The sequence below is a fragment of the Bombina bombina genome, chromosome 3 (assembly GCF_027579735.1).
Source record: "Bombina bombina isolate aBomBom1 chromosome 3, aBomBom1.pri, whole genome shotgun sequence".
Taxonomy (NCBI): Eukaryota; Metazoa; Chordata; class Amphibia; order Anura; family Bombinatoridae; genus Bombina; species Bombina bombina.
Window position 1 is genome coordinate 768,256,469 of NC_069501.1, and position 14,489 is coordinate 768,270,957.

Below are 14,489 nucleotides of genomic sequence, written 5' to 3' on the forward strand. Positions count from 1 at the left end.
GGCATCTTCAATCTTCTTTCTTCCGGATCCATCTTGCAGACCTCCGACGTGGAACATCCTCTTCTCCCAACTCCTACTAGCCGAATGACGGTTCCTTTAAGGGACGTCATCCAAGATGGCGTCCCTCGAATTCCGATTGGCTGATAGGATTCTATCAGCCAATCGGAATTAAGGTAGGAATATTCTGATTGGCTGATGGAATCAGCCAATCAGAATCAAGTTCAATCCGATTGGCTGATCCAATCAGCCAATCAGATTGAGCTCGCATTCTATTGGCTGATATATTCCTACCTTAATTCCGATTGGCTGATAGAATCCTATCAGCCAATCGGAATTCGAGGGACGCCATCTTGGATGACATCCCTTAAAGGAACCGTCATTCGGCTAGTAGGCGTCGGGAGAAGAGGATGTTCCGCGTCGGAGGTCTGCAAGATGGATCCGGAAGAAAGAAGATTGAAGATGCCGTTGATAGAAGACTTCATCCGGATCATGGACCTCTTCAGCTCCCGCTTGGATGAAGACTTCAGCCGGATCATGGACCTCTTCAGCTCCCGCTTGGATGAAGACTTCAGCCGGATCATGGACCTCTTCAGCCCCCCGCTTGGGCTTGGATCAGGACATCGGAGGAGCTCTTCAGGACGGATCGGTGAACCTGGCAGGGTGAAGATAAGGTAGGAAGATCTTCAGGGGCTTAGTGTAAGGTTTATTTAAGGGGGGTTTGGGTTAGATTAGGGGTATGTGGGTGGTGGGTTGTAATGTTGGGGGGGGTATTGTATGTTTTTTTTTACAGGCAAAAGAGCTGAATTCTTTGGGGCATGCCCCGCAAAGGGCCCTGTTCAGGGCTGGTAAGGTAAAAGAGCTTTGAACTTTTGTAATTTAGAATAGGGTAGGGCATTTTTTTTATTTTGGGGGGCTTTGTTATTTTATTAGGGGGCTTAGAGTAGGTGTAATTAGTTTAAAATTGTTGTAATATTTTTCTTATGTTTGTAAATATTTTTTTATTTTTTGTAACTTAGTTCTCTTTTTTTTTGTACTTTAGCTAGTTTATTTAATTGTATTTATTTGTAGGAATTGTATTTAATTAATTTATTGATAGTGTAGTGTTAGGTTAATTGTAGGTAATTGTAGGTAGTTTATTTAATTAATTTATTGATAGTGTAGTGTTAGGTTTAATTGTAACTTAGGTTAGGATATATTTTACAGGTAAATTTGTAATTATTTTAACTATTTTAGCTATTAAATAGTTCTTAACTATTTAATAGCTATTGTACCTGGTTACAATAAATACAAAGTTACCTGTAAAATAAATATAAATCCTAAAATAGCTATAATATAATTATAATTTATATTGTAGCTATATTAGGATTTATTTTACAGGTAAGTATTTATCTTTAAATAGGAATAATTTATTTAATAAGAGTTAATTAATTTCGTTAGATGTAAATTATATTTAATTTAGGGGGGTGTTAGTGTTAGGGTTAGACTTAGCTTTAGGGGTTAATACATTTATTAGAATAGCGGTGAGCTCCGGTCGGCAGATTAGGGGTTAATAAGTGTAGGCAGGTGGAGGTGACGTTGTGGGGGGCAGATTAGGGGTTAATAAATATAATATAGGGGTCGGCGGTGTTAGGGGCAGCAGATTAGGGGTACATAAGGATAACGTAGGTGGCGGCGCTTTGCGGTCGGCAGATTAGGGGTTAATAAGTGTAGGTTGGTGGAGGCGACGTTGTGGGGGGCAGATTAGGGGTTAATAAATATAATATAGGGGTCAGCGGTGTTAGGGGCAGCAGATTAGGGGTACATAAGGATAACGTAGGTGGCGGCGCTTTGCGGTCGGCAGATTAGGGGTTAATTATTGTAGGTAGCTGGCTGCGACGTTGTGGGGGGCAGATTAGGGGTTAATAAATATAATATAGGGGTCGGCGGTGTTAGGGGCAGCAGATTAGGGGTACATAAGGATAACGTAGGTGGCTGCGCTTTGCGGTCGGCAGATTAGGGGTTAATAAGTGTAGGTAGGTGGAGGCGACGTTGTGGGGGGCAGATTAGGGGTTAATAAATATAATACAGGGGTCGGCGGTGTTAGGGGCAGCAGATTAGGGGTACATAAGGATAACGTAGGTGGCGGTCGGCAGATTAGGGGTTAAAAAAAATTATTCGAGTGTCGGCGATGTGGGGGGACCTCGGTTTAGGGGTACATAGGTAGTTTATGGGTGTTAGTGTACTTTAGAGTACAGTAGTTAAGAGCTTTATAAACCGGCGTTAGCCCAGAAAGCTCTTAACTACTGACTTTTTTCCTGCGGCTGGAGTTTTGTCGTTAGATGTCTAACGCTCACTTCAGAAACGACTCTAAATACCGGAGTTAGAAAGATCCCATTGAAAAGATAGGATACGCAATTTACGTAAGGGGATCTGCGGTATGGAAAAGTCGCGGATGAAAAGTGAGCGTTAGACCTTATTTTGAGTGACTCCAAATACCGGCGGTAGCCTAAAACCAGCGTTAGGAGCCTCTAACGCTGGTTTTCACGGCTAACGCCAAACTCCAAATCTAGGCCTTTGTAACTGCATGATTATTTTTTTGTAGTCTTGTAATAAGTTAACATGCCAGCTAAGAATCAAAGCTTTCTTAAAACTTCAACATATCTTTTGCTTCCATTTTTTTTAATGGCCAATATTAGAATGGCATTATTTAGAGAATTCTATCCGAACTTGTCGATGGAATAGACAAGTCTTACCATAATTTTATTAGCAAAAACGTGCATTGTTAAGCAGTATCTTATTACCTCTGTCCAATTAGGAACACTTATGTGTCAGGGTTAGTTGTGTAAAGTCTGAAATTTGCACTTCCAATTCTCAGAATTTGAAAACTCACAATTTCTAGCACTAAATTAATGGAAATAGGGGGTAGCAAAATAAAATATATTCCACAGTTTATTTACTATGCATAATTACATATTGTATATTACAGTCACAAATGGCCTGATGATATAGAAATCTGTGCTCATATGAGATGATATTCATAGCGAAATTATAAAAAGGCAGATTTTGCTACGCTTTTCTGCATTTTTGTAAGTGAAGGAGAGACAAGCCCAGTGCAATTTAGCATTGTAGTACATGAGAGTTCTGCTGCACTTACACACTGTGCTTTGCACTTTATATTACTTTAGATTTCCGATTAAGTTTTATTACATAGAAACTTTGAACTTTCTATTTGTATTTTATATTGTATACAGCATTGTATTTAGGATTGTGATTTTACAAACTCTGATTATGCTTTCACAGTTTCTATGTAACGTTAACAAATTAGGCTCATTATTTGTATATTTATGTGCATCTTTTACAAATTACATTGCACTTTTCATTTCTTATTTTTAAAATAAAACTAAAAAACTGTCATCTTCTGCTTCCCGGAGAGCGTTATTACGTTTTATGGGCCTGATAAGCAAATATTCTTCAGTTTGGAGACAAATTATAGTGCAGGCTTTCAAAGGGCTGAACTTGCTGAATTCTATGAGAAAAAGGGCAGAACCTGGAAGTACCAGAGAGATGAGAGATGCCTTCTATAGAGTAATGAGGATCTCTGGGATACATAATTTCACAGGGGAGAGAGAAGTAAATAGGAGAACACCTGGGGCTGATATAAACTAGAAAGTGCAAAAGCTTAATTTTAATAATACTGAACGGACCCAACATAAAGTGTAAAGTATTACAAATACAAAGCACAAAGTATTAGCATAATAAAACTCTCATATCATGCAGTACTATATTGCACTGTGCTTTTCTTTCCTTCACATATAGAAATGCAGAGAGATCTCCAAGTGCTGGAGAGTAACACCCTTTTTCTTTAAGAATTCAGTGAGTTCAGCCCCTGTGAATTCTGCACTACATTTTTTCTCTAACTAGGAGAATCTTTTATCATCAGGCCCAAAGTGTTTCATGGCAGAACTTAATGGGACACTAAAGTCAATAGTAGACTTTCAACTATTCAAATATAGCATTTGTTTTAAGAAACTTTCCAATTTACTTTTGTTAGCAAATTTTGCACATTTATTTTATATGCCCATTTTCTAAGGCACCGGCTATTACTGAGCATGTGCACAAGTGTATACAAATACTAGTCTGTGATTGGCTGATTTCTGTAACATGATATGGGGGGGCTGGCAAATGGGGAAAAAGTATTTGTCAGTAAAAATCTACTGCTTTTTTGAAATTTGAGTGTTATTGCATTGTCTAATTGTAATCTTATTGTTAATTATGCAATTCTACTGTATTTAAAGGACCGTTCAACACAGTAGATTTGCATAATCAACAATTGCAAGATAACAAGACAATGCAATAGCACTTAGTCTGAACCTCAAATGAGTAGCAGATTTTTTTTTCTGACAATTTTAAAAGTTATGTCTTTTTCCACTCCACCTGTACCATGTGACAGCCATCAGCCAATCACAAATGCATACATGTACCATGTGACAGCCATCAGCCATTCACAAATGCATACACACTTATTCTTGCACATGCTCAGTAGGAGCTGGTGACTCAAAAAGTTCTTTTAACATTTTCAATAGGTAGTTTACAATCGGTACTCTACTTTTTTAAAAATGGTGCAGTGGAAATTCAAAGCATTGCTAATTTCTTCTATTTTCCCTTTACTTTTATATATTTATTTATATATATATATATATATATATATATATTCTTCCGAAAGCTTGTCAACTTTTAAATGTATAGTTAGTCCAAAAAAAAAAGTATCATTGCTCAATGCAATTTTGATATATATATATACTAGTCCTAAAGCCCGATCACACGGGCCGTGTGGTTTATTTTTATTTTTATATTCTCTCTCTCTCTGTGCCCTATCTCTCTCTCTCCCCTCTTTCTCCCCCCTGTCTCTCTCACTCTCTCCCCCCTGTCTCTCTCACTCTATCCCCCCTGTCTCTCTCACTCTCACTCCCCTGTCTCACTCTCACTCCCCTGTCTCTCTCTCACTCCCCTGCCTCTCTCTCCTCCCCCCTGTCTCTCTCTCTCTCCCCTGTCTGTCTCTCTCTCTCCCCCCCTGTCTCTCTCTCTCCCCCCCTGTCTCTCTCTCTCCCCCCCTGTCTCTCTCTCTCCCCCCCTGTCTCTCTCACCCTCTCCCCTGTCTCCCTCTCCCCTGTCTCTCTCACCCTCTCCCCTGTCTCCCTCTCCCCTGTCTCTCTCACCCTCTCCCCTGTCTCCCTCTCCCCTGTCTCTCTCTCCCTCTCCCCTGTCTCTCTCACCCTCTCCCCTGTCTCCCTCTCCCCTGTCTCCCTCTCCCCTGTCTCCCTCTCCCCTGTCTCCCTTTTTTTTAAACAATTTTGTTTTTAAACTAAAATTTCAAGACCCAATTCTTTTAAACTAAAGTAAAGAGGTTCAAGACCCAATTCTTTTAAACTAAAGTAAAGAGGTTTTTGTTTTTTGCTTAAATGTCGATTTTTTTTGCGGAGCTTTGAAATCATGACCTTTCTCAGTGCCAGTGCTATAGAAATGCGCAATGTATTATGGCTCGCGACGCTTTTAACGGCTAGTTGCGTGCGCGTGGGTTCGCGTGCGCGTGCGCATTGTGTGATAGGCTAGTAGGCTAAGTGGGTTGTCAACGGCTAGGGCTAGTTGCGTGCGCGTGGGTTCGCGTGCGCATTGCTAGTAGGCTAAGTGGGTTGTCAACGGCTAAGGTTCGCGTGCGCGTGCGGGGGGCTCAAAAGTTTTGTGAGTGTGCGTGCGCAGCAAGGGGGGTCAAAGTGCTAACAAACATGCTAAGTGGGTTGTCAACGGCTAAGTGCGGGGGGCTCAAATCAGTTTTGTGAGTGTGCGTGCGCAGCAAGGGGCTAAGTGGGTTGTCAACGGCTAAGGTTCGCGTGCGCGTGCGGGGGGCTCAAATCAGTTTTGTGAGTGTGCGTGCGCAGCAAGGGGGGTCAAAGTGCTAACAGCTGGCCAAGGGTGCGCGTGCGATCAGCGGCAAGAGTTTGTCTGAACTGCGCATGACGGCTTCAGACAAACTCTTGTCTTTTATAATATAGGATATTGATAATAGGATAGAGAAATATATTTGGTTGATCCACCACATTTAAATAGCCGCTGTAATGCTTATGTAACTGTTGATGTGCCTACATTAAATATTGCTATAGATAAATTTACCTCATTCTTTTTATCACCACCAGCAAAATAAACCAGTGTATATTAAAAGGAAATCAAGAGAATAACAAACATAATAATGATGACCCCCTAGATCAGAGCTTTCCAAACTTTTCATGTTGGTCACACACTTTTTAAACCTACATCATTTTGCGACACAGTAATTCAGTTGTACTAGCAAACAGGAGGTTAAACTAACTTGTTTTAAGAGATACGGACACATAAATTATATAATAACGTAATGTATTTACAAGTAACTGTAAGTATGTGCAAGAATTAAAACAAAGTTTAATAACACCAATAACTACTTACCATTTTAATGGAATGTATGAGGTTGATGGGATGAACACAGTTTCTGAATATTTAGTGGAATATTAATTAAAGACAGTCACATTTCATCATAAATCATTTTTAAGCTTCCACTTCCTATCCATGTATCAGGAGCAGCAATGCACTACTGGGAGCTAGCTGCTGACTGGTAGCTGCACATGCATGCCGTTTGTCATTGGCTCGCCCAGTATGTTCAGCTAGCTCCCAGTAGTGCATAACTGCCTTCAACAAAGGATACCAAAGAAAATTAAGCAAAATTAATAACCAAAGTAAATTGGAAAGTTGCTTTAATTTTATCTGAATTATGAAAGAAAAATATTGGGGTTTATGTCCTTTTAAAATGGAACACAGCTTTAAAAAAACATCTTTAAATAAGTTTAAACCGCTAAAAGTTGCATTCCCTGTTAGGCACAAGATATGTTTCCTGTATAACTATTGCTATTGGCAATGAGTATGAAAGTTCAGTATTATGCCGTCTTAGCAGCAGTTCTTGTGATTTATAGACGTCGGCATCTTATGTCAGTTGTATGTAAAGAAAAAGCAATGTCTCCCTCCACTCCAGTCAGTGTCAGATCAGGATAAATGCACCACATTATTAAAAGGGACATTTTAAATTCATTTTTCTTATGTTCTGTCCTGTGGTTGCCCATATTTCCCTCTCCCCAAGGGGTGCAAGAAAACAAATCTCCCCAAAACTCCAAAAGCCAGAAGAGCAATTGAATGAATCCCTTCACTAGATTACAAAGAATTTGTGATAGAAAGAACAGTTACTTGATAAAGTCTCTATAGGATTTTCCAATAATACCATACCAATAGATTTAAACATTGTGTACTGTTCTCTAAAGTAAAGGATAATCATAACAACAAAGGAATGGAGATGGAATTGACAACAGAATTCTTTAAGATTGTTCTGTCTGACTCTGAGAAGCTTTCTTAGAATTTTAAATTCAATTTCAAGCCTTTTTGGGAATCAAACAGCTCCCAGTGCTCCCACATTATTAAAAAGCCCACTCACAATCTTAGACCAGCATTTAAGCTGCCGCCCTCAGAGCTCTTTGAGTCTGACTGACTATTGCCCGCGCTGCAAACACACTGCTGTCCCACTCACTGACTACACGAGCAGTCATGAGCCGATTGAGGAGACTACACAAGCAGTCAGGAGCCAATGTGCCGCCAAAGGAAATAGTTCAAAGGGCTGAGCTGCCCCAATAGGTTAAGATGATCTGACTGTGACCCACTAGGTACCAACCACGTGATATGCATAGCAGGCTGGCTGAAAGTCGGAAACCAAAATAACATTTAAAAAAAATTAAAAATTAAAAAAAGTTTGTGCTGAATCTGAGACACACCTACACACTGCCGCTGACACACTAATGTGTCATGGCACACAGTTTGGAAAGCATTGCCCTAGAGTATTGTTAGATAAGAAACATAAGCAATAAATTCTGTCTACAGCTGTTGCTATATAACCTTAACAAGACAATATATACTCTGCTCTCTTAAATTGCCCACACTTGCTCCGGCCAGGGAAAATGATAAAAACATTTTTTTTTTCAAATTCAAGAGAAAATATTTGGACCCCCTGAGTACTAAGATAACTAAAAATTCCCAACTGCAAATCTGATCAAACTGTGCCTTCTTGTAACAGCTATTTTTACATGTTTCTCCTTCCTGGTAAAAGAAAAAAAGTAAAGTTATTATTACTTTACCTCAGAATTAGACTTCTTTCCTTTTCAAATGCTTGTCAGTAGTACAAAGATACCTTGTATTCCTATGATCCTTATAGAAGAACTATACTCTTAAAAACAGAGCAATAAATACTAGCAAAAATGAACTAGTAGGACAGGAGGTGAAGTCATGTGAAAGGCACTTTTATTAAAAAAAAAAAAAAAAAAGCATGGTTTATGAATGCCAGAGTCTCTAGAAACCTTGCCTAAAAATCCTTAGGCTGTGGAATCAGGTTTCTGCTTAATCACAAATGCCACATCCTAAACTATGATTGCATGCAGATGTAGCTTGGAAAAATGATTTGCCTTTCCAGAGATGTTTAAAGTTTCCATTTTCCATTCTTTATACACATTGCATATTAGACCTTATTATAATATTAAATATCTGATTGACAAAGAAATCAATTTGAAGATAATTTATAGAATTAGTGCTGTGGTAGAAGTATCTATATCTATCTATCTATATGTCTATCTATATAATCTATCTTTCTATCTGTCTATCTTTCTATATATCATCTATCTATCTATCTATCTATCTATCTATCAATCTCATCTATCATTTATCTATCTATCATCTATCTATCTATCTATCTATCTATCAATCATATATCTATCATCTATCATTGAACTCTCTCATCTATCTATCTATCTATCTATCTATCTATCTATCATCTATCTTTTTATCTATCTGTTTGTCTACTTTTATGCTCTTAGAAACAAAGGCACAAAACAAATGTAAAAAAGAAACAAACTAAAAAGAGGTACTAAGAAGGAGGGGCGACATATGAATATCTGGTGATCCAGGGCATTGCCACATGTTATAGAGGTTTGTTTAACAAGTAACTAGTTTATTTTCTTTAATTCCTATATTCATTTTTTTCCTGTTACCTATCAATCTGCAATGTTTCATTTTTAAATGACCTGGGGGGGATTTTAAACTACTGTCCAGCATCATTATTGTGATTGATTTAAGAGAGGTTATATTGGTTATGTTATATATATATATATACACTGTATATATATGTGTATATATATATATGTGTGTGTGTGCATTTTTACAATAAGTATTATTATAAAAGGTTCATTTAAAATCACTTGTCTAGTTTAATAAATGAGATAAGTGTGACACATTAAAGATAATGCTTCATTTTCATGTCTCTTTCAGCATAAACCATAAAAGCTGTTATACAAATATTACGCCTCATAGCGTTCCTTCTTTTCGCTGCGTTAATAATTTAAGTGAAAATCCGTCTGTCCATCTGTGCCTCCCAGATTTCATACCTTTCTAGCAGTTTAAAGTATTTTTTTTCACACTCAATCTTAGCAACAATATACTTGTTTGCCCTGTGTTACTTTTTTAATAGACCATAAAAAAAATATGCACAGTGTTATTTTCAACATTTAGGACAAAGAGTTTATTTAAGGGTACACACATTATCCATATAAAATGTGGTTGATTTGCTGGAATAGATCAATATAATTCTGATTTACAAAACTGTACATTAGTAGAGTCCTTGCTGTGTCATGTGCAATTAAAATATATTATGATTTTCAGAAATAATTAAGGGTTACTGCATAGCCAAATGGTTTGAGAGCCACTTGTGTAGTTGGCGACATGATCTAGTGAATTAGAAAAAACTGACCTTTCATTTAAACTAAGTAACCAATACTGCAATCGATTATTTGTTTTGTCTATAAAAGTTTGGTTTGTAAATTCACAAGCACTTTAACAGTTTTGAATAGGCTGAGTAGGGCAAATAAGGTCATCCCTTTCACTAGATAATGCCATAGAAGATTGTGAAGATTACAGTTAGTCTTTAATAAATATATTATGGCAACGCAGATGGAATACAAGCTGCAGTTTAAGTGCTAAAAACACATGCTTTTATCTTCTCAATGCAGCAGTGAAATTGGATGTAATCCCAGGTTGGATTTCCAGTCCTTTCAAATAGTTTACATTTGGAGCATATCAGTTTTACTAGCACTCTGCACTATAAAAATTGGCAGAAAAAAAATGTATATTTAGCTTGTGTTTCAACAAATTTAAAGGGACAGTCAAGTCCAAAAAAACTTTCATGATTCAAATAGGGCATATAATTTTAAACAACTTTCCAATTGACTTTTATCACTAATTTTGCTTTGTTCTCTTGGTATTCTTAGTTGAAAGCTAAACCTAGGAGGTTCATATGTTAATTTCTTAGACCTTGAAGGCCGCATCTAATTTTGACAGTTTTTCACCACTAGAGGGCATTAGTTCATGTGTTTCATTGAGCTTATGCATGTGAATTTACCTAGGAGTGAACACTGATTGGCTAAAATGTAAGTCTGTCAAAAGAACTGAAATAAGGGGACAGTTTGCAGAGACTTAGATACAAGGTAATCAAAGAGATAAAAAGTGTATTATTATAATTGTGTTGGTTATGCAAAACTGGGGAATGGGTAATAAAGGGTTTATCTATCTTTTTAAACAGCAACATTTCTGGTGTTGGCTGTCCCTTTAATTTAGACAAAATGTATAATGGAAAAAATACAATAAATAAATGGAAATATATAGGTTGGTGCATATAAGATTCTAGTGGCATGTCCCTATAAATCAGTCTTGTCTTGTGCTAGAGAATTTGCGCTTATCCAAACACTGACAGATACATAAGTGCTACAACTTACTTATTAACTATTATCTTATAAGTAATATCCCTAATAGCCATTATACCTATTCATCATCAATAAATGAGTATAATGCAGTGAGTAATTACAAACTGCATGAACCATTTTTTCCTGCAGTGGCTGTATTTTAGCACAAATCATGGGTTCAAGCCAATACTTCCCAGAATAAAATCTATTAAATATAAGCTTTGCAACTGTTTAATTTATTTCACATTACATAAAATTAAGGCAAAAGACATAATAAAATGTATAAATACCACACCTGACTAAAGACAATTTGGAAATATACAATATGTCCACATGTTTCAGCATTGTAAAAACAAAATGTTAATAATCCTTCTGTTAATGGAAAGAGATAGTGGACAAACATATGTCTGAGAATAAGTCCTGTCTTTTTATGTTTAGAAATATACTACTACTATTAAGGTTCTTATATTTATATATATATTTTTAATATGAAGTTGGGTGACCTTATATTTTTAGCCAGCTGTTTTGATATCACTGTAACTTTTTCACTACAAAAAACAAGTTCAAACAAGTGCAAGTTTATTGAGCAGACAAAAATGTAAAGAATGCTAAAAAGCTGACGGGAAAAGTCTTGCATGGATTGATCTACACAGAAGTTATCACTAAATGCTTACGGTCATTTGGTGGTTTTCAACTTGAAAATTATTTATTTAAAATCGTATGCTGCCTCAATTATCTTTAGTGTTCAGAAATAAAAAGCATGCTGGGTTTTTGGTTTATGCATGTGAGACATATAACTATATAATATTTATTTTTCTTAGTTTTCTCCTTCAAAGTATTTGATTGAATAATCTAACTATATCAAATGTCATAAATTAATGTTGCTTGGGGCAAAACTGACGGATAAAGAAATTATATTTTCCCTTCTTTATAGGTGTTACAAAGTAATTGTAGCCCAGTGATTTGATGTGATAACTACACACTACCCTTTAAACCTTTAACTGTTGAGCCATTTCCAACACTGTTCTGGATTTTTTAAATGCTGCTCATATTTGGGCCTTACTGTTGATCATTTTTCAGTGAGAAACCCACCCATATATCTTTTTTTTAAAAACAAAAAGACCCAACAAATTCAAACTGTACCGTTGTTTTAAGTATTATATCATGATATGTAATAAACCTGCAAAAAAAAGTGTGATTTTATTTTTTTATTACAATTTTAATAAACAAGATTACAAACAATAGGGTGTGGGTTTTTTCCCCTAAACTCTATGGTAAAAAGACGTGGTTATTGTTATAGAAATAAGGGGCTTTCTGTATAGTTATGTAACTTTGATCTGCACATACGGACTCCCATGAGCCTCTATGCAAATAAATGGACATTTATTTGAGCCAGGTGATCAGTATTACCACAGTGATCACCTGGCAATTAACAATTACATAGGAGCTTTATTTTTAAGAGGGGCTTATGAGTTTTAAAATAATGGGTGTCTAGGCCTGTTTGATGGCATGTTCGAAGGGTATTTATATGTTGTGCATTACAACAAGTGTTTTTGGTTTTTTTGTTTGTTTTTAAAGGGCTTAAACATAAACCCCCAAGAGCTCGAGATTACCTTTCAAATGATGGGTCTTGGGAGTTTCTAGGGCTTAAGGAAACTGAACACCAACCAATCCATCAAGCTCTCTTAAGCCCTCTTGTCCTTCCAAGCACTCCCTGGTTTACTGGGCTTGATGATGTCACCGGCATCCCCAGATTCCCCAAGCAATGATGGAGCCCTAGACTACTAGGAATGTGGTGAACTCGTAGGATGACAACCACGTGTCATAATTTGCAATTAAAGGATTAAAAAGAGTTGTATTTAAAAATTGGCCAAAAGATATGTAATGTACCTGAATAAAGATAACCAATTTATCTGTAGTAAAAAATGCAAGTATTATTTCTAAATACTATATAGTAGATTGTTGGATACTGGTACATAGGTACCAGTGTAATACCTTTGTGTAGCTCTGTGCAAAATATTATATTATATTATAAATAATAATAATTATTGAAAATAATAATGAATCCTACCCACATGCACCTTCAATCTTTAATTCAAATTTTTGGGGCCTTATTACTAGGATCCCTTGGGTGTAGGTTTATGTGAAAGGTCTCAGGTGAGAGGGACAGTTCTTAGTGCTTAGTTGGTCCATGGGAAGGTTTTCTGTCTAAAAGTCCCCCTTTTGTGGGGGATGTCCCTTGAGTGAGTTGACAACATTTTGTTGAATAAGGACTTTAATGGTTGGTCTCTTAGTTGAGTGTTAAGGTTGGAGGTTTAATTGTACAGAGGTTAATAACATTTGCAGGAGCTTGGGCTAGTATGGTAAGTATTAGGAATAATTTTGTCTTGGGTTTGATAAAAGTTCATTACTGTGTGATAAGCATGTAAATTAATTGCTCCTCACCTAATAATTCTTTTTACTACAGGTATTATTAAGGCAAGTTGATTGCTAAAGCGTTCTATGTATATAGTGTCTTAGATGCCCAGGATTGCCTTATTTGTACCGCTACCAATTCTCAATTATGATTTTTTTTAACCTTAAAAAATCCTGATAATAGTATTATATTTAATCAGAAGATTTCAACATTAAATTGAATGGCAATTTTGATGCTAATGTGCCCGGTTTTTAAAAATTTGATTAAAAACAGGGGCACTTTAATCAATCAAAATTTACATTTCACTCTTGTTGAGAAAAAAACCTTACCTTTTAATCTTCACAGCAGCTCCAGCTTCCTCCGGTTGTTGCAAGCCATTTCTGACGTCAGAAATGATGGATCGGTCATCCAGTGTCTGATTCAACGCTGTGATTGGAGGAAGCCGGATTCCTCATTTTAGACCCAGGAAGAGGCTTTGCAACGGGCGGAGGAAGCTGGAGCTGGTGTGAAGATTAAAAGGTAAGTTTTTTTTCACAACAGGAGTGAAATGTAAATTTTGATGAATTAAAGTGCCCCTGTTTTTAATCAAATTTTTAAAAACCAGGCACTTTAGCATCAAATTTGATATTCACTTTAACCTTGTCTTGAACTTCCACAAATTGCAGACATATTCCATTCCTATTCCCATGGGACTGATGCCTTATACAATTTAGATACAACAATTTTTGATGTCCAGTTGCTACTTTTAGATAAGCACTGCATTATAATATGTGTAAAATACATTGGGCCAGAATGATATTTGAGCTTAACTTAGTGATATCAGAGGATGCAAATGTGCGCTGGTATTACAAGTGATGTGCAATGCAAACGCGACCTCACTTTCACATTGCACGGAAGCTTTGCACCCACAAGAGCGTGCTTCCATAGGCTCCAATGGGAGCCTCGTTCTCATGCCATCAGACACGGCATGAGAACTAGCACAGCAAAGGGCATAAGTCTTACAGCGATGGGCAGCAAATATAAATATATATGAATATATACATACATATTTACATATACACAGATTAACATATAAGTATATATGTATATAAGAAGATACATATATATTTAAATATCAAAATAACAAGAGTATTGCATTGAGCAATGATACTTTTTTTATTGGACTAACTATACATTTATAAGATGACAAGCTTTCGGAAGAGTTCCTTCCTTTATCAACTCTGAAGCAATACTGACCAATT

The 14,489-nt window shown here is 36.6% G+C and overlaps 1 protein-coding gene across 1 annotated transcript in view; it reads right to left on the reverse strand.

Moving 5' to 3' along the window:
* Positions 1-8,343, reverse strand: part of ECRG4 (ECRG4 augurin precursor) — a 58,006-nt gene extending 49,663 nt beyond the window's left edge. The window contains exon 1 of the mRNA XM_053707630.1: positions 8,184-8,343. The gene's annotated coding sequence lies outside the window, so the exon portion shown is untranslated. The remainder of the gene's footprint in view (positions 1-8,183) is intronic.
* Between the last annotated feature and the right edge of the window lie 6,146 nt (positions 8,344-14,489).